At 33.8% G+C, this 21,705-nt stretch overlaps 1 long non-coding RNA gene across 1 annotated transcript in view; it reads left to right on the top strand.

Annotated features, from left to right (window-relative positions):
• The first annotated feature begins 404 nt into the window (after window positions 1-404).
• LOC136042789 (uncharacterized) overlaps window positions 405-21,705 on the top strand; it is a 37,435-nt gene continuing 16,134 nt past the window's right edge. The window contains exon 1 of the long non-coding RNA XR_010621431.1: window positions 405-1,119. This is a non-coding gene — a long non-coding RNA (uncharacterized LOC136042789). The remainder of the gene's footprint in view (window positions 1,120-21,705) is intronic.

Genomic DNA, 21,705 nt, shown 5'->3' with positions numbered 1-21,705 from the left:
CATTTACCCAAAAAAATAAATAAATATGCAAATTTCGTTTTAATTATTCCTCTGAGAGCCAAAATCAAAACATGCATTGATTCAAAAACGTTCAGAAATTAAATAAAAAAAGAATTTTTTTTCAACTGAAAGGGGCTGCTTCCTCATCAACGCCCCGCTCTTTACGCTAAAATTTTTTACTGTTTTAAAAGAAGAGTTGAGAGAAAGAGTCAAACTTTTATCGTAAAGAGCGGGGCGTTGATGAGGAAGCAGCCCTTTTCATATACGAAGTAATTTCTGTTTGTTTTAAGTTTTAATGTCGCTCCTTACTTTCAGTTGAAAAAAATTTGTTTTTTTTTATTCAATATATTTAAGATCAGCATGAAAATCCAATTTTTTTTATACATATTTTAGCATGGAAAATTCCGTTTTTTAGTGTTTCGTTTACTATTGAGCCGGGTCGCTCCTTACTACAGTTCGTTACCACGAACTCTTTGACACTTTTGAAACGAATAGAGTAACGTGTCTGGAGATATTAGACATGTTTTGTACTAATATTCTGTATATCCTCCGTATGATTACATTGATATTATATAGATTTCGCAAGATTCCATAAATTACGTAGAATATTGACATAACGCATATCTAATACTTTAAGGCACGATACTATATTCATTCGATAGTAGTGTTCTATGGTTCTTTCAAACTAGCATAATTCAAGACTTTACGTTGCGTTATGTAATATTATAAAGCACATATAGAATATTAGTACAAAACATGTATGATACCTTAAGGCATGTCAGTGGCTTCTTTTGATATACAGCATAAAATTGCCCCTTGATGAAACAGCCACCCTTATACCCTATCTCCATACCGGCTTTGGCCTATGCTTGATAGCACTCTGTGTGTTAATGCGGCATTTTCTTGTAACAACAATAAAATAGGTGGCAGCCTAGTATTGTGTTTGTTAATAGTTGTTTGACAATTTTTCCAACATTCTGAGACTTTCCAGGATTTGGTCCAGTCTTTGTTACAGAATACCTAAGCAATTTGAAGTCAATTTTAATTTTTCAGACAGGCTGCTCTCTCTGGAAAGCAATATTTGCCATTCTAACCAAGCAGTCAAATGAAACGGATGCAGTAAATATCAAACATTATGATGTACATTTCAGAATGAAGTTTCCAAGCCTTTACAAATTGGATGAAGACGAGACAGAGAGAAAACTAAATTCCTATTTTGTCTTTGCCGTTGTTCGTCATCCTTTTGAACGTCTTGTGTCTGGTTACAATGATAAGCTAGGCGATCCAGGGGAAAAATATTTTCAAACGCACTTATGGTACACGTATAATAGAGGAGTATAGACGCGGTGCAACCCCAAAAGAGATTAAAAGCGGAAAAACCAACATTTTCTGAGTATGTGGAATACCTTATAAATCCGAAAACAGTGAAAACATACAAAATAGATAGCCATTGGCTCAGTATTACAAAATCATCCACCCTTGTTTTATTAAATATGATTATATTGTTAGATTTGAACATATGAAGGAAGATACCCAATATATATTAGATTCAAGAAACCTCAGCAACATAGTGAAGTTTACTTATAAAGATCCTGTGACCTCTAGTGAGAAGTTAAAAAAGTTCATGCGACAGCTGACCATTAGTCAAATTTATAAACTGTATGATTCGTACAAATTTGATTTTGAACTGTTTGGATATGATTTTGACATACATAATTACATTTAAAGGTCTTGTGTCTTAAGAGAATTAAAGTAACCTGGCCAATGCCTACATTTCCACACCATGCCAAACGCATGAAAAGATAACTCAGCCCAAAAACGTAATTCGGGCTTCCACCCTATTGGGTATCTTCTAGGGATTGTCAACTGCCTGTGTTATCCGGTAATATAATGTTTATCTTCTTATACTTTTTACTACTGTCAATAAAAGAAGATTGGTGGATATAGGCAAAACTAGTATTTTTTAGTAGTTTTTTTTCTTTTTTTTTTAAAGTTTGGTGTTTTTTTGAAAAAAACATGCCAAACAGCCTGGCGTTTCTTCACTGACACTTCAGGACAAATAACAGAAATCGGGTAAAACCCATTTTAAACAAGCAAAATAAGATGATATTTAAAGCTAAAAGGTTTCTTTTCATGCTGATTTTCACGAACATGTTTGAAGAGTGCGACGATTAAAAACTGTGCTTTACTTGCAATAGAGCCCAATAAGGAATATTAATCAAATTTGGACTTTAAGTGACAAGATGCCATAGTGCCATATACAGTACCAATCCTCGCTTCTGTCATCTGTCACGCTTCATATTGAAAACTATAGAAACTAGTTTTATAACTGTATAATCACCCAATTAAAAATATATTTTAAGAACCAAGGACAGTTTCGGATAAATAATCTGATAAACAAAAAAAAAAAAAAAATTGGGAATGCAGTTCTTACAAAAAAAAAAACGTGTCTATGTGAAGTAGGCTAATACATTTTTTTTTGTAATAGTGGGAACAAGACTGAATCAAATGAAAGGTGTGTGAAACATGAACAAAAAACAAGAAAATTAAAACAGATGGTGCCAAGCTTGGAGCAATCTAAGGATTTTTCCTTGTAGAGCACCAGAATGATGACTTGAGTTGTATGCAGCGTTCATAACTTCGGAATTATCAACTTCAATTATCAATTATCAAAATTATAACTACAGACTAAATTATAACTTGAGAATTTTGTAGGGACAGCATTGATTTTAGATTTCAAAATGATGTCGTAGCTTTTCCATTATCAACCATTTTTGTGTATTTTTTTGGTAAAATTTTGCCATAGAACTCTAAAAGAAAGAAACGATTTTGCAGTTAACTTCCTGTTGAAGGAAGACTTGACTTCCTGTTGAAGGTTTGATTGTATTTAGAAATAAACACATTGCGAATGTTTAAAATTTATGGACAAAAGACATCATTAAATTTATTTAGTTGGCTTTGCTTAACCATTTTAACGATTCAACACCAAACAAAAACAAACAAATTTGGCACTGCCATAAAAACTTGGCAAGTCTGAAACAGCCCATAGAAAATCTTAGAGAATCGTGGTTTTTGAATATGGATAGACCTAAGATAAGCTCAGGGAGAAAAAGGATTTATTTCGATATAATTTGCGCTTTAAGACTAAGGTTTATAAGCAATCATTAGTAGAAAGAAGAATAAAGCCATTTCAATGAAAATCACAGTCAAATTTATTTACTTAGCTTTGCTTATCCATTTTCACGGTTTTAACGCCAAACGCCTCAACAAAATATGACACTGCCCATAAAAAATCGATAAGTTTGAAACAGCCCAAAGAAAAATCTTAGAGAATCGTGGTTTTTGAATATGGATAGACCTAAGATAAGCTCAAGGAGCAAAAAGTAGTTTTATTTTGATATAATTGGCACTTTAAGACTAAGCTTTATCAGTAATAATTATTAGAAAGAAGAATAAAGCCATTTCAATGAAAATCACAGTCAAATTTATTTACTTAGCTTTGCTTATCCATTTTCACGGTTTAACGCCAAACGCCTCAACAAAATATGACACTGCCATAAAAAAATCGATAAGTTTGAAACAGCCCAAAGAAAAATCTTAGAGAATCGTGGTTTTTGAATATGGATAGACCTAAGATAAGCTCAAGGAGCAAAAAGTAGTTTTATTTTGATATAATTGGCACTTTAAGACTAAGCTTTATCAGTAATAATTATTAGAAAGAAGAATAAAGCCATTTCAATGAAAATCACAGTCAAATTTATTTACTTAGCTTTGCTTATCCATTTTCACGGTTTAACGCCAAACGCCTCAACAAAATATGACACTGCCATAAAAAATCGATAAGTTTGAAACAGCCCAAAGAAAAATCTTAGAGAATCGTGGTTTTTGAATATGGATAGACCTAAGATAAGCTCAAGGAGCAAAAAGTAGTTTTATTTTGATATAATTGGCACTTTAAGACTAAGCTTTATCAGTAATAATTATTAGAAAGAAGAATAAAGCCATTTCAATGAAAATCACAGTCAAATTTATTTACTTAGCTTTGCTTATCCATTTTTCACGGTTTAACGCCAAACGCCTCAACAAAATATGACACTGCCATAAAAAATCGATAAGTTTGAAACAGCCCAAAGAAAAATCTTAGAGAATCGTGGTTTTTGAATATGGATAGACCTAAGATAAGCTCAAGGAGCAAAAAGTAGTTTTATTTTGATATAATTGGCACTTTAAGACTAAGCTTTATCAGTAATAATTATTAGAAAGAAGAATAAAGCCATTTCAATGAAAATCACAGTCAAATTTATTTACTTAGCTTTGCTTATCCATTTTCACGGTTTAACGCCAAACGCCTCAACAAAATATGACACTGCCATAAAAAATCGATAAGTTTGAAACAGCCCAAAGAAAAATCTAGGAGAATCGTGGTTTTTGAATATGGATAGACCTAAGATAAGCTCAAGGAGCAAAAAGTAGTTTTAATTTTGATATAATTGGCACTTTAAGACTAAGCTTTATCAGTAATAATTATTAGAAAGAAGAATAAAGCCATTTCAATGAAAATCACAGTCAAATTTATTTACTTAGCTTTGCTTATCCATTTTCCACGGTTTAACGCCAAAACGCCTCAACAAAATATGACACTGCCATAAAAAATCGATAAGTTTGAAACAGCCCAAAGAAAAATCTTAGAGAATCGTGGTTTTTGAATATGATAGACCTAGATAAGCTCAAGGAGCAAAAAGTAGTTTTATTTTGATATAATTGGCACTTTAAGACTAAGCTTATCAGTAATAATTATTAGAAAGAAGAATAAAGCCATTTCAATGAAAATCACAGTCAAATTTATTTACTTAGCTTTGCTTATCCATTTTCACGGTTTAACGCCAAACGCCTCAACAAAATATGACACTGCCATAAAAATTCGATAAGTTTGAAACAGCCCAAAGAAAAATCTTAGAGAATGGTGGTTTTCGAATATGGATAGACCTAAGATAAGCTCAGGGAGCAAAAAGTATTTTAATTTTTATATAATTGGTGCTTTAAGACTAAGCTTTATCAGCAATCATTATTAGAAAGAAGAATAAAGCCATTTCAATAAAAAACACAGTAAAATTTATTTACTTAGCTTTGCTTATTCATTTTCATGGTTCAACGCCAAACACCTAACAAAATATGGCACTGCCATAAAAATTCGGTAAGTTTGAAAAAGCCCAAAGAAAAATCTTATGATTTTTGAAAATCTCAGGTTTTTGGATATGGATAGACCTACGAGCAAAAAGCATTTTCGTTTTGATATAATTGGCGCTTTAAGAATAAGCTTTATCAGTAATTATTAATAGAAAGAAGAATAAAGCCATTTCAATAAAAACACAGAAGAAAATGAAGAAGATTTGGTCACTATTAATTATAGTGGAGTGAAGTAGAGCTGCAGAGGGAGCTTAAATATTTTGATATAAAACCGTCCTCTGTCAAAGCCTAGCATGTGCAAAATATTTTAGTTTCGAGTGTACTTTTTAAGTGCATTTCAGGTTTAAGTGAACCTCGGTTTCAGTCAGAGCGTGCTTTTTCCGGTCTGAACATGTCGAGTTGAAAGGCGGATTCCGATTTTTTTTTCTCTGCGCTATTTTCTGAGATATTATTTAGTAACCTATCGGGTTAAAACTAATTTTACTGGTTTTTTTTATAGCTAATACCTAGGGTAGATATGGTAGAATTACAAAAAAAACTGTCTTCATGCTCAAAAGAAAATACAGCTTTAAAAAGAAACAGACATTTGGGAAGCTTATTGATGAATTTAATTTCTACAGTTTTAAAGAGGAAAAAAATGAATATGTTATAATTTCTTCAAGAACTCAAAAATCTAGATAGTGGATTTGTAACAACAGCTGTACCTAAGTGAAATGGCTCCTGCTGTACAGGGGCATCTATTCACAGAGGCATCTATTCTTAAAAGGCTTGCCAAGTGCATCCAATTTATTTAGTACAGACTTAACCACGCATCTCGATTCCCAATCCTCTAGTTTCAATGTGTTTCTTTTTTCTTACCCATACCTACCCAGGAAATAGGAACAGAGCAATGAACTTTTGAGCACTGACAATTTCTAATGAGGGAAGCGCTTGGTTGGCTGAACGAAACACTTATTCTGCTAAACCAATGCCGACTTGAAGTCTTGAATGCCGAATCTTGAAGCTCTGGGTCCTTAAAACGTTTTCTTCACTTTGCATACGCGATGCAAATATTTGAAAAATAGATAATATTGAAGGACTAAGTGGGTTTCCACGTCGTTTGATTCCCAATATGTATTTTTCAATTATAAACAATTTTTATCGTTTATTTTTAGGCTTTGGAATAAAAAACCACCCTTTATTTTCGGGAGATTACCCTTTTTCTAGCGGCATGTGGGCTTGGTTTGGGGAAACTTCTTTGGTACGACCTCTTTGCAAAGAACGGTAGGAAAACAGTTACTTGTGATTGGCTACTATATTTAATAGAGAAAGTTGAAAATATTGGCGATGTTAAAAGTGAAACGTATTTAGCTTTCTTTAACTTACGCAAAGAATTTGAATGGGTATAAATAGCTATTGAGATGCTAAGGATGGAGCTATTTTGTGAGATTTTGTGAATATGGTTCTGCTGGGCATAGAAATTCTTAAACGTGGTATCCAACGCTAGCTTTATTTCTATTATAATATGAAAAAAACTTCGTTTTCTTAAAGAGTTAAAGAGGCTGCGTCCCAAAGTCGAACCTTAAAACGTACAGGAATTAGAAGAGGCAGTTGGGGGGCTGCCGCCCCCCAAACCCCCCGCTTTTAAAGACTCTTTTGGACAGGTTTTTTTTTGTGGGGGGACTTCATTGTTACTAATTACTAGTTTCGGCGCAATGGTTCTCCTGTCCTCTTGTGTTTAACATTTTTCGAAGTTATTCCATTATTCATTCATTTCAATTATTTTTTAATTAAAAGAGGGCCTTTCCGAAGCCAAGAGCGGGGGGTTAGCAAAAAAACAAAAAACCTGTACAAAAGAGTCTTTAAAAGCTAGGGGTTTGGGGGCGGCAGCCCCCAACTGCCTCTTCTAATTCCTGTACGTTTTAAGGTTCGACTTTGGGACGCAGCCTCTTTAACTCTTTAAGAAAACGAAGTTTTTTTCATATTATTTCTGTACGTTTTTCTACAATCCATTGTGGATGTAATTTAATAATTCCTGTACTCCTCGTACAGGAGTACTCCTCGTACATGAATTAGGAGAGGAACCCCCCTCCCCTCCCTCCCCCGCTTTTAAATCATTGTATAAAATAGAAAAAAATAGATAGAATGACCGAAATGTTTCTTTTGCTCATAAGAAGCTAATATTCTGTTATCTCTCAAATGATAAGCTGTCCAGGTGTTATCAAAATTTTTTTGATGTTGTGAAAAAAAACCACCCGTAAGGGACTTGAACCCTTGTCCCGAGTATTAAAAGTCTCACGCTCTACCAACTGAGCTAATAACTTGCATGTGTGTAAATATAACTTCTCAATAGCTTTTAAAAATTTCAAATTAACATGGGCTCTTATGGAGAGAAATCCGTTAATTAAATAGCTAATGGGTGGTTTTCGGAAAACAGGGAAGGAGTTATCGGATCAAGCTGAAATTTTGCGGATAAGCTCATGGGCCGTAGGGGACCTTAACTTGTCAATTTCAGCCCGATCGGACAACGTTAAAAGGGGTGGGGGGGAGGGGTTGGAGGGTCGAAACTTTCGGGGGGTTAAGATTTTCCTACGAAACTTTCATGGGCACTTACTCGGAGAATTCCGCATCGAATGAGTCTTCGTACACCCAGATCCGATGTCGGATGTGACCTGTAGGCGTCTAGGAAAAAAAAAGTAAATGAAGCCCGATCGGACAACGTTAAAGGGGGGCTTGGGTTGACAGGTCGAAACTTTCGGCCAGATTTTCCCCATGAAGAAAAAGTTGGAGGGGGGTGAAATTTTGCAGGTTTTTTAGTTGGAGCTCGGGCTACGAAATGCATCCCTCCCCATCCGTCTGCGACCACTGGAATCGAAGATCGCTTAACATTGTCGTGTGTCGCCTCTTTATAGAGGCACGAGTGTGCCTCCTTGATCCGTTCAAGAATACTAACATCCATTTAAGTCCAATTAAGGGGTTAAAATAATAGTAGTATATTTAAAGGGCTGGTCAATTTCTTCATTAATGGTGATTCGTTAATTGTTGATCTTCAATATTATTCACTGACTATGCTTTTTTTCATTTTCCTAATAAAATGCTTAAATTAGCCGTTAATCTTTTTCATAATTAATTTGTTCATAGTTAATCTATATTAGGCCACAAGGATTACCATCGTTTTAGTATCTTATTAATATTAGCTATTTGCATCCATGAACGCATTTGAAATTTAACCATCAACGAATTGTTACATTTTTTTTTCATTTACAAATAGTGTGGCCTTTTGTACACTTTTTGTTTTTCTTATGATTTATATATTTTTGTATGTAACAGATGTGAAATATCGAGTTTCCGCTGAATTTATAAGTCCAGTATTTATCCATATATCTTCGGTGACAAATCTTAGAAACAGATGAGCACTGATGCAGCAGAGCTGCATATAGGGGGTTGGAGAGAGAAGGAGGGGGAAAACACTGGCATAGTCGTAAATTTGCCTCCATTTTTCTAGTTTACCTTTAACGCTTAAACGACGCAATGTCAGTGAAAGAGGCGAATAAGACATTTTTCTAATAGCTAAACCTTTTCTAACCTTTTTTTAATAACGGTAACATGGATCTTTCCTTTTTAAGCATTAACGTGAATGTGGTAGATTTAACTATTAATTCTAAAGTAGAACACCGTTCTATGCTACTTATTGTAGAAAAAAAAAATTTCCAGCTAAATGTAAGAAGCAACTTCAAACCTTAAAGCAAACATAAATTATTATGCATAGGAAGGGGGATGTCCCCTCCTCTGCACCTCACTTTCAGGCTGATTTTCTTAGTACTTTTAAAAAATATTCCTACATTTCTAATTAAAACACCGTTGTGTTTCAGGAGTTGTTTCAAACAGTTCGTGGTAAAGAACTGTAGTAAGGAGCGACCCGGCTCAATAGTAAACAAAACTCTAAAAAACGGAATTTTGATACCAATTGCTACATCAAAATAATTTTATTTTTATGCTAGTTTAAAATATATAAGTTTTATCAAATTTAATATTACCCATCAAAAGTTACGAATCTGAGAAAATTTGCCTAAATTTGGAAAATAGCGCGGAAACACCCCTAAAAGTCATAGAAAAGAAATAGAATCTTAACGAAAATCACATCATCGCATTCACCGTATTAGAGAACCCTACTGTAGAAGTTTCAAGCTCCTATCTACAGAAATGTGGAATTTTGTATTTTTTCCAGAAGACAGATCACGGGTGCAAGTTTATTTGTTTGTTTTTTTTTCTTTTTCCCACGGGTGATTGTGTCGACCCAGTGGTCCTAGAATGTTGCAAGAGAACTCATTCTAACAGATATGAAAAGTTCTAGTGCCCCTTTTAAGTGACCAAGAAATTGGAGGGAACCTAGGCCCCCTCCCACGCTCATTTTTTCCCAAAGTCAATGGATCAAAATTTTTAGATAGCCATTTTGTTCAGCATAGTCCAAAAACCTAATAACTATATCTTTGAGGACGCCTCACTCCCTCAAAGTCCCCAAGGGAGGGGCTACAAGTTACAGACTTTGACCACTGTTTACATAAAGTAATGATTATTGGGAAGCGTACAAACGTTTTCAGGGGGATTTTTGTTGGGTTGAGGCTGGGGGTTGAGGGATGGGTTACTTGGGAGGATCTTTCCATGGAAGAATTTGTCATGGGGGAAGAGAATTTCCATGAAGGTGGCGCAATATTTTCTACCGTTATTTTAAAACAAAATTAAAAAAATAAATATGAAAAAGTTTTTTCAGCTGAAAGTAAAGAGCACCATTAAAACTTGAAACGAACAAAAATTATGACGCATATGAGGGGTACATATCCTCCTAAATACCTCGCTCTTTGTGCTAAAGTATTTTTAGTAATTTCAACTATTTATTCTCGGCTTTTGTGATTCAGGGGTCATTCTTAAAGAATTGGGAGAAAATTCAAGCTTTAGTTTAATGAGTTGATAGAAGAAGAATTGATAGACAGAGTCAAACTTTAGCGTAAAGAGCGGGGCGTTGATGAGGAAGCAGCCTCTTTCATATACGAAGTAATTTCTGTTCGTTTTAAGTTTTAATGTCGCTCCTTACTTTCAGTTAAAAAAACTTGTTTTTTTTTATTTAATTTCTGAACGTTTTTGAATCAATGCATGTTTTGATTTTGGCTCTCCGCAGAGGAATAATTAAAACGAAATTTGCATTTTTTTTTTTTTTTGGCTAAATGGCTTTCTCATAATTTTGATCGAATGATTTTGAGAAAAAAAGAGCGGGGGAGGAAGCCTAGTTGCCCTCCGATTTTTTGGTTAATTAAAAAGGCAACTAGAACTTTTAATTTTTTACGAATATTTTTATTAGTAAGAGATTTACGCAACTTATAAATTAGCTTACGTAAAGAACTTTTGTATTCTCATATTTTTATTACATATATGAGGGGGTTCGCCCCCTTGTCAGATCCTCGCTCTTTACAATAAAAGCTTAAATTTTGTCCCAATTCATTAAGAATGACCCCAGAATCACAAAAGCCGTAGAATAAATAGTTGAAATTATTAAAAATACTTTAACGTAAAGAGCGAGGTATTAGGAGGAGGTGAGCCCCTCAAATGGGTAATAATTTCTGTTTGTTTTAAGTTTTAATGCTGTTCCTTATTTCCAGCTGAAAGTACTTTTTCATATTTATTTTTTCATTGTGTTTTTAAATAATGCTAGTAAATCCTGCGCTCCCTTCATGGAGATTTTCATCCCCCATGACAAATTATCGATGGAAAGTTCCCCCAGCATATCCCCTTCTTCTCAACCTCTCCCCCAACCAAAAAAATCCTCCTGAAAACGCCTGTACACTTCCCAATAACCATTACTATATGTAAGCATTGGTCAAAGTTTGTAACTTGTTGCCCCTCCCATGGGGACTGTGGGGGAGTAAGTCGTCCCTAAAGACATAGTTATAAGGATTTTCGACTACGTTGAATAAAATGGCTATCTCAGAATTTTGATCCGTTGACTTTGGTAAAATAATTAGCGTGGGAGGGGGCCTAGGTGCCCTCCAATTTTTTTGGTCACTTAAAAAGGGCACTAGAACTTTTCATTTCCGTTAGAATGAGCCCTCTTGCAACATTCTAGGACAACTGGGTCGATACGATCACCCCTGGGAAAAAGAAAAAAAAACAAAAAAAAAAACAAAAAAACAAAAAAACAAATAAACACGCATCCGTGATCTGCCTTCTGGCAAAAAATACAAAATTCCACATTTTTGTAGATAGGAGCTTGAAACTTCTACAGTAGGGTTCTCTGATACGCTGAATCTGATGGTGTGATTTTCGTTAAGATTCTATGACTTCTAGGGGGCGTTTCCCCCTATTTTCTAAAATAATGTAAATTTTCTCAGGCTCGTAATTTTTGATGGGTAAGACTAAACTTGATGAAACTTATATATTTAAAATCAGCATTAAAATGCAATTCTTTTGATGTAGGTATTGGCATCAAAATTCCATTTTTTAGAGTTTTGGTTACTATTGAGCCGGGTCGCTCCTTACTACAGTTCGTTACCACGAACTGTTTGATTGATAGTTCTTTCTTTATATATGATGCCAGGAAATCTGACTCCAACTCCATGGAAAAATCTCCTCCCCACGGAAAGATACTCCAGACAATTTATCTCGGTAAAATGCAGCCTGGATGATTATTTCTAACGTATCCACACATAGAATTGAGTCGGTAAAGTTAAAGTGAGACAAATCAAAAGAATTTTGTACAGGAGTTCTAGCAAATTTCCCTAGTCTGAAATTTCCCATGAAAAGTTCATCCCTAAGAAATATCTCTCCCTATGGAAAATTTTCCCGTAGAAAATCCTCCCAGGTTATCTATCCTGGGGGAGAGGAGTCAGGTTATCTCGATAGGTTATCTCGATAGGTATAGTTATTGGGACTTTCAACTACATATACAAAATGACCATCTCAAGGCTTTTTCCGGCCAACTTTGGAGGAAAAAGGGGCACGGGATGGAGCCTAGTTGCCCTCAAATGGTTTAGGTCAATTTAAATAGCAGAGAGCTTTTGATTGCATGTGGAACAAGCCCTTTCCTGATATTCCAGGACCATTCTGTCGGTACACTTACTCATGGAGAAGGGAAAAAACATAAAATAAACACGAACCGGTGATCTTTTTTATGGTAAAAAAATACAAAATTTCTCGTTTTTGCAGGTAGGAGCTTGAAACCTCTAAAAAGGGTTTTCTTATACGCTGTATGGCGTGATTTTTATTGAGATTGTCATTGAGATATCAGGCTCGTAGCTTTTGATAGGTAAGACTAAGTTCAATGAAATTTACGTATATGAAATCGGCATAATAAGCAAACTCCTTTGATTTATTTATGGGCATCAAATTTTCGGTTTTGGTAACAAAACATAATTTGAATTTTACTGAAAAAAAAAAACAAATAACCGTAGATTGTCAGTTTAATATACATATACTGATATTTATTGTTTGAAATTCTAATGGTTTTTCATAAACATTGAAAACATTTTATATTCATTTTGTTTTCAGTAGGCCTAGAGTGGAAATTATTTTCTGGTCTTGAGAAGGCATGGGGGTTGTCAGCCCTTCTCATGTGAATTTTGCTAGTTTTGAGTTTGACTCGGTTATTTATTACGATTTCCTTTGGTTTCGCATTTCGTTTATGCATTGTTGGTGATTTGTGGCAGTTTTACATTTATTTAAGTCTTTAAATCAATTTCAAAAAATACTGAAGAGAGAATAATGAGGGCTTTTCTCAAGACAGTGAACGAACAAAACCTATTTGAATATTTTGGCCCTATATCTAAGGGCCGTCTTCAGCAAAGAAAATAATAAATAATAGCATACTTACAATAAAAGTTCTCTGTTAAAAATCCATTTTTTAAAATAGCCTTGTCATCACTACTTCTTAACGAAAAGTTCAGCCACGACTGTGTGATAAAAGCTAACATTTTACAAGCTAAAAAGGTTCATTCATTTCACTCACTGTATTTATCAAAAATTGAAGTAATTTCTTATTGCGATATTTGCCTTCTCTGCAGCTAATCTTGTAGTTCTTTTGGGATTGGGCTTATTTTTATTCGTTCCTTTTTTTGTTTTATTTTGAATTAGCTTATTTTCAATAATTAATTTTGTGTACATAGGGTTTAGTGTGTATTCACCCAAGTCATTTAGGAATGTATTATTATTTTAGTTTCGTTTGATTTCGATTGCCTCGCGGACAGTTTGTTCGATTCCATTGCTAATTAGAATTGTCTCGTCAAATAGAACATAATGGTTTGGAATTTAAAAAATATGATTGCTTAAAGCTGAATCGAAAGATATGGAGTTATTTTTAGATTTTAGTGCCTTTTCAATACTTTTTTTGTGTTGCAGTAATCTTGTTCCTAAATTTTGATGGGTTCGACCAATGTAATAATTTTCACAACTACGTGGTATTTGATGCACCCCTCTTAGACGAGTAACTAGGGTTTTATCCTTACCAGATTTGAGAAGATTCATTATACTTAAATTACTTGTGAATACAACACGTAAATGTTTTTTAAACAAACTTTTTCCAGTTTTGAAAAAATTTTCAGAATATATGGTAGGTAAATCGTGCTTGTGGGTTAATTCGAATCGTTTACTGGTGTGGGATTTAAGGCTTTAGAAGAATATATCTTTAATCTTTGAGCAATAACAGTATTTATGAGAGAAATTGGTTACCCGTTGCCAAAAACATACTTTTAGAAACAATTCTAATTGGCAATGACCTAAGAATCAAACAAACTGTCCGCGAGGCAATCGAAATCAAACGAAACTTAAATGATAATACATCCCTAAATAAAGACTTGGGTGAATACAAACTCAACTCTGTGTACACAAAAATAAAGAAAACTAGTTTTTTTAACTGAAAGTAAGGAGTGACATTAAAACTTAAAACGAACAGAAATTACTCCGTATATGAAATGGGTTGTCCCTTCCGCAATCCCTCGCTCTTTAGGCTAAAGTATTTTAATTGTTTTAAAAAGTAGAATTGTGGCAAACAGTCAAACGTTAGCGTAAAGAGGGAGGGATTGCGGAGGGGACAACCCATTTCATATACGGAGTAATTTCTGTTCGTTTTAAGTTTTACTGTCGCTCCTTACTTTCAGTTAAAAAAAGCTAGTTTTTATTTATTTAGTTTCTGAACGTTTTTGATTTATTGCATGTTTGATTTTGGCTCTCCACACATAAATTATTAAAATGAAATTTGCATATTAATTCTGTTTTTGGCTAAATGGCTTTCTGTTAGTTTTGATCAGACGATTTTGAGAAATAAGGGGTGGAGAAGGAGGCCTACCTTCCCTCCAATTTTTCAATCACTTAAAAAGGGAACTAGAACTTTTAATTTTTAACGAACGTTTTTATTAGTAAAAAAATATACGTGACTTAAGAATTAACTTACGTAACAAACTTTTATATTCTTATATTTTTATTATGTACATGAGAGGTTTGTCCCCTCGTTAATATTTCCCTCTTTCTGCTAAATCTTAAGTTTTGTCCCAATTCTTTAAGAATGACCCCTTTAGAAAGGCCGTAGAATAAACAGTTGAAATTACTAAAAAAAAACTTTAGCATAAAGAGAGAGGCATTTATCTCTTCCTAAGTACCTCGCTCTTTATGCTAAAGTATTTTTAGAACCCTCATATTCGTAATAATCTCTGTTTGCTTTAAGTTTTAATACTACTCCTTACTTTCAATGGAAAAAAACTTTTTCATGTTTATTTTTTCATTGTTTTTTTTTTATGGTAATGATAGAAAATCCCGCGCCCTTTTCATTGAATTTCTCTTCCCCCATGACATTTTCCTCCAAGAAAAGATCCTCCCACAAAGGCGCCTCCCCTCAACTCTTACCCCCAAACCAAAAAAATCCCCCTGAAAACGTCTGTAAACTTCCCAATAACCATTACTGTATGTTAACACTGGTCAAAGTTTGTAACTTGCAGCCCCTCTCCCAGGGACTGTGGGGGAGCAAGTCATCCCCAAAGACATAGTTATTATGGTTTTTGACTATGCGGAACAAAATAGCTATCTCAAAATGTTGATCCGTTGACTTTGGGAAAAAATGAGCGTGGGAGGGGGCCTAGATGCCCTCCAATTTTTTTGGTCACTTAAAAACGGCACTGGAACTTTTCATTTCCGTTAGAAAGAGCCCTCTTGCGACATTCTAGGACCACTTGGTCGATACGAAGACCCCTGGAAAAAAAAAACAAATAAACACGCACCCGTGATCTGTCTTCTGGCAAAAAATTTGAAATTCCACATTTTTGTAGATAGGACCTTGAAATTTTTGCTATAGGATTCTCTGATACGCTGAATGTGATGGTGTGATTTTCGTTAATTTTATTGCTTTTAGGGAGTGTTTCCCCCTATTTTCCAAAATAAGGCAAATTTTCTCAGGCTCGTAATTTTTGATGACAAAGACAAAATTTGATTAAACTTGTATATTTAAAATCAGCATAAAAATTCGATTCTTTTGATGTATCTTTTAGCATCAAAATTCCGTTTTTAGAGTTTCGTTTACTATTGAGCCGGGTCGCTCCTTACTACAGTTCGTTACCACGGACTGTTTGATTAATTATAGAAAATAAGCTAATTTAAAATAAAACAAAAATAGGAACGAATAAAAACAAGATCAATCCCAAAAGAACTACAAGATTAGCTGCAGAGAAGGCAAATATCGCAATAAGAAATTATTCCAATTTTTAATAAATACAGTTAGTGAAATGAATGAACCTTTTTAGCTTGTAAAATGTTAAGTTTTATCACACAGTCGTGGCTGAAATTCAAACAGTTTGTGGTAACGAACTGTAGTAAGGAGCGACCCGGCTCAATAGTAACCAAAATCCTAAAAAATGGACGCTAAAGGTTTTTATTGTTTTAAAATGTAGAGTTAAGAGAAAGAGTCAAACTTTAGCGTAAAGAGTGGGGCGTTGAGAAGGAAAAGCCCCTTTCATATACGGAGTAATTTTTGTTCGTTTTAAGTTTTAATGTCGCTCCTTACTTTCATTTAAAAGAACTTGTTTTTTTTTTATTTAATTTCGTTAAGAAGTAACGATGCCAAGGATATTTAAAAAAATGGATTTTTAACCGAGAACTTTTATTGTAAGTGCGTTATTTTATTATTTTCTTTGCTGAAGACTGCCCTTGGATATAGGGCCGAAATATTCAAATAGGTTTTGTTCGTTCACTATCTTGGGAAAAAAAAAGTCCTCATTGTTCTCTCTTCTGTATTTGTATTATGGAAAGGCAGTGTGGTCTTCGTCATTATTTAAATCAATTTCTATCTGTTTTATTGACACAGTCTTTTTCATGAAAAAAAAAACAGTATTTTATATCTCTTAAGTTTTTTCTATAAGAATCCATCCATAGTTTAGCTTGCTATTTGTATGTTGGAAAAACTTTTTAACAATTTTTAATCGCAACACAAATAATATTGTTTAATCTAAGAGTATGCATTCTCAAATTGACCTGAAAAATAAAACATAATATCATTCCCAATAAATTTTATCTATGTTCTTTGCCAACCTGGATACACTTATACTCTTAGGATTTATCTATATTGTAAGAGCTGAATATTGTAAAAGCTATATATTGAAGCTTTTCAATATATTGCTGAGGTTTCTTATTGACAACCATACACAGTGCCTTTTGATTTAATTTTAAAGCATAATGGGCCAATTACATACTTGTGGGGGGTTGACATACCAAATATCTCCAGCTGAACCAATTGGCTGTCTTAAAAGATTGATTGGATCTCTTATTGTTTGGAAAATAAAATGTTGTCTATTGTTTGGAAAATATATGTGCTTGGGAGGAAGGCTCCTTTACCTTCTGTCTCTTTTTACCCTTAAAAAGGGCACTAGAACCTTAATCTTGAACTGAATTAGCTCCTTTAAATAATTCAATAATAGTTCTAGCTTTTATAGAGCGGCACTGCCTATGATAGTGCTTGTATGCCATTTTTAAAACCTGCATGCATGTTGCTTTCTTGTTTAAAGGAAACTCCCACTAAACGTCCCCTACATGTTTCTCCTTAATACCTTTACTGTTGTTAGTTAAACTAACTGTAATGGCAGTATTGATAGCATATATATTGACTTTTTGGCTGACAAACAATTGATCCGATCTATTAACAACCTGAATAGGCATAGTGTGTTTTGATTTAGTTCCGTACAGTTTCAATAATTCCCAATTTTTTTGCTTTGATTCCCTTAATTTTAATAGCAGCAGTAGCAGTAGTAACAGTAGAATTAATAGTAGTAGCCTTATCCTTAGTTAAAACAGTAGTAGCAGAAGCAGCAAAAATAGTAGCAGTAGTGTTGGTATGACTAGAAGTAGTAGCAATAGGATGCAAATATTTTCTTTTGTTTAGCTACAACAAGCCCTGTTAGTTTCAACTTCGCACAATAAACTTCATACGATATTGCTGTTCCGCCATTTCGACAATCTTTATACAGACTTCGTGTTTTAGTTTCATTAAAGTGGAAATAATGTTCTTCGTTAAAAGGCATTGGGGAAACTAGGAAAAGAAACTTTTCCTAGTTTCTGCTTGTTCTGAGTTCGACTAGGTTGTTAATTGTAATTTCTGTTTCTTTTCGATTAAATTTATTTTTTTGTGTGTTGATTTAAGAAAATTTTAATCTCGAAAATCTGTTTTAATTTAGTTCTTTTCATCCTTGTTTTAATGTAACTCTTTATGTGGCTTTGAAAACTTCTTTTACGGGATTTTTTGATAAATTAATTCCTGTTCATGTAGTTTTTTTCAATGGTTAAGAAAAGAATTTTCTTAATATTTTCCTATTTTCTCTATAACAATCTAGCTTTTGTCTTACCATTCATATAGTGGACAAAATTTTTCAACAATTTTCTAATAATTTACAGTTCAATTACAGTTCTTCTAATAGTTCACATAGTATGCATTGATTTAGTTTTACTCATCCTCAACTTTCTCTGAAAAAATAAACTTAATTCACTACAGAACCTCCCAAAACATTGTGTCTATACTATTGTGACAATATTGATGCAAATACAGCTAAATAAGCATCTTGAGATGTTCTTGAGATGTTATTGAGACGTCTTATTGACAACCTACATGCTCATAGTGCTATTTCATTTAGTTTTAAAGCAAGCTATTACCCTGAAAGCTTTTGCTTTATACCCTATACCAGTCCTAAAATATCCTGCCTAAATATCTTGACAACCAGATCTGTTTTGACAACTTGGATGCCCTAACACTATTTTGATTTAGTTCAATAGAAGCCATAATATTAGCAATAGTTATAGCAGAAGTAGTAGCATAAGGGGTAGTAATACTGGTTGCCCCGGAACTTTTAGCTTCATTGCTGAAATATTGAAAATACAACCTTTTGATAGCCCATTTGTACGAAGTGTGTTTTGATTCCGGTCAGCTCCACCCTCATTGTTCCCTTAAAGTTTTACTAGCATCCATATTATTAGCAAAAGTAGTAGGCTACTCATTGTGACGTAAATACTAGCAGGATCATTGGGAGGAGTAAAAGTGATACTAATAGAAGTATTAGTAGTAGAATCAGTAATAGTATTAGCATTTTGCCTTCTTAGTCTCAAGTATTAGCTGCAGTAGCAGCAATAGTATTCACATTTTGCTCAACATCCAACTGCTACTTCAATTGCTCCAATTTATAAGCTTAGAGCATCAAGAAGAAAAGGGGGTTGAACGGGCACATGAGCAATAATTTTGTAGATCACTTAACGCATCAAGATAAAACTTCTGGGGCATTATGAGAGGATTATATAGTGAGCGAAACGTAGCATGTACCACATCTACTGTGATACTAGTACTGTAAAGGCCAAGTCTTTGAAGGTAAATTTGAGCAAATAATGAATTCAACTTTGAACTAAATTAATACACTTTGTGCATTCAAATTGTCAAAAGAGTGTATTTTAACAATTTATTTGTGCTGAATTTTAAAAATTTATTTATTTAAAGATAGAACTCTTAGATAATACTTAAAGGCGAATATCAATTGACCAAAAGGTAAATTCACTCTCAATTATTATGTCGAAATTTCACCTTCATACAGGTAGTCTTAATTGTACTAGTATCATAGAAGTAGTGGTAGAAGTAGGAACAGTAGAGTCAGTAATAGTGTATTATTAGTAGTTGTAGCAACAGGAGTAGGAGTAGCAGCAGGTACATATTGACTTTTGGTCAGTTCAAAATCCATTCATGATGTCCACGCTCATGGAGCTGAAGAAAAGCTAAAGATGCACAAAAAAGAATATAAAGCTTTTAATATCAATAATGGATCAAGTAATATCAAGATTTAATATCAAAATTGTAATATCAAGAGCTGTATTGTCAGTACTCGAAAGTGGTTTGAGAAAAGACCTGAACGTAGACATCCATATGACCGGACAATAAGAAACATAAGAATGAATTAAGCTTTAAAATACGATTCTTAGAATTGGTCCAGGAAAAATATGTTTGAGTTTTCTTATATCACCAAGGGTTCTGTATTTTAATTAAATACATTATAATTAAATTCATTTTAATTAAATCAATATGGTGTATAAAAGACAAATTTTCATCTAGGAGGATGTCTTGGAAACGGACAAGGCCACCTTTTGGTATACAAATAAAGATTTTGGATATGTGAATTTCAGATAGTTGAGGATAAGCCTGAGATATAGTAGAAAAACCTCAAAAACTAGTTTTAGAAACATTCAAGGCAAGAGATTTACCATCAAACCAAATTGAAACTCTCTCGAAGAGGACCGCTAACTTTGTATGAACATCATCCTCTGTTCTCCCAGAAGTAATAAGGGCGGTATAATCGGCAAAAGTAACAAGAAAAACCGAGGTATATTGTTATGGGTACAGGAGAATATTGGAGGACATTAACGACAAAAATAAAGAAGGTTTAATATTTCCAACTGCAAAAAATAGGTTATTTACGTATATCAAGAACAGTACTGGCCATGAAATTGACTCTTGAGGTACCCCCTGGTCAACACTTTTTAGTGAGTGAAAAAGCAGATCAACAGAAATTATTCTACAAGGCATGAAAGACTTGAACCAAAAAAACGCACTACCTCACAAGCCAAAAGAAGAAAGTTTAAATAGAAGAACACGGTAAGTTAAAGAATCAAAGGCTTTATGAACATCCGGAAACAAAGCAGTAGGAATCAAAAAGGAGCCGATGGCAGAGTGTAGATGATTCAGTAAAACTGCAAGAGCATGCTCAGTTGAATGACTTGCTCGGAAACCAAATTGAAAATCGTAAAAAAATCATTATAAGTATGAAAATCATTAAGACGAGAAAGCATCACCTTCTTAAATATTTTGCTAAACACAGACAACAAAGAAACTGGCAGACAGTTGGATGGATCATTTTGTGTCACCCCCTTATATAATATGATGAGGCAAGCACGCTTGAGACTACTTGGTAAAACACCATGTTGAGAGAAGTTAATTAGTTTCGTTAAGGGCAAGATAATGGAAGAAGTATGAACTTAATTACTTTAGTAGGAAAATTATCAGAGCCAGACGACGAAGAATTTTTCAATCTCATAATACTGTTAGTTATTTCTACCTCTGTCACTGGTTCCAAGAACATTGACTTAAAACAAGGCAGCCCAAGATAAAACCTGAAGTTGGATCGTGAAGGAGAAGAACAAACAGTTGAAGCAGTCCTTTTACCAATAGTCGCAAAATAAGTTCTTGTGACTCTAAAAGACCTCCTTCGACTTTCTTTGTTCATAAATTGATGGAAGTAAGGTTTCTGCCCTAGTATATAAATATAGCACGACCAACATCTATGAAGGGTACGGTATTCAAACATCTATGGAGGGTATCTTCAACGATAATATAATGATTTACCCACAATTAAATACGTTTAGACAAATTTTTTTTTATTTCCAGATTCTAACTAATGATTGAAATGTATTGATTCTGCGGCCTTCTTCTATAAAGAGCGAACTTGCCGTATTTACACTAATCATTTTTTGGAAAGATTGCTACTTTGCTCTCCATTCTTCATTAAAAGTAAAAAAAAATATTAATTTCTTAATAAAATACTTTCGATTATTTTTTTCCAGTTGAATAATTATTGTCCGTGATTCTTTTTATTTTATTTTGTTATTTTTTTAAATGATGATAGTAACATCGACAGGAACTAAGTAAATACATCTTGAACATTCAGTTCATACTCTACAACTTTGGATCAAGAACCAAAAAAGAAGGCAATGATGGAGACTAATAAGAGGGCCTAAGGATAGAATTTATAAACTGCAAATTTTTGTATAGACTGCAAAATTAAAACTCGAAACGAACAGAAATTATTGTTTATGAAGGGGTTGCTCCCCTCTTCAATACCTTGCTCTTTACGCTAAAGCTTCAAGTGCTTTAAAAAAAGCTTTCTTTTCTAATTAAGCGACCCGTGTTTCAGTAGCTTTTCTTTAAAAAATTGGGAAAAACAGTCAAACCTTAGCGTAAATAGCAAAGTATTCAAGAGGGGGCAGCCC

Source organism: Artemia franciscana, unplaced genomic scaffold (assembly GCF_032884065.1).
Source record: "Artemia franciscana unplaced genomic scaffold, ASM3288406v1 Scaffold_2012, whole genome shotgun sequence".
Taxonomy (NCBI): domain Eukaryota; kingdom Metazoa; phylum Arthropoda; class Branchiopoda; order Anostraca; family Artemiidae; genus Artemia; species Artemia franciscana.
Note: the sequence above shows the minus strand (reverse complement) of the source record. Positions and strands in the feature narration are given on the sequence as shown.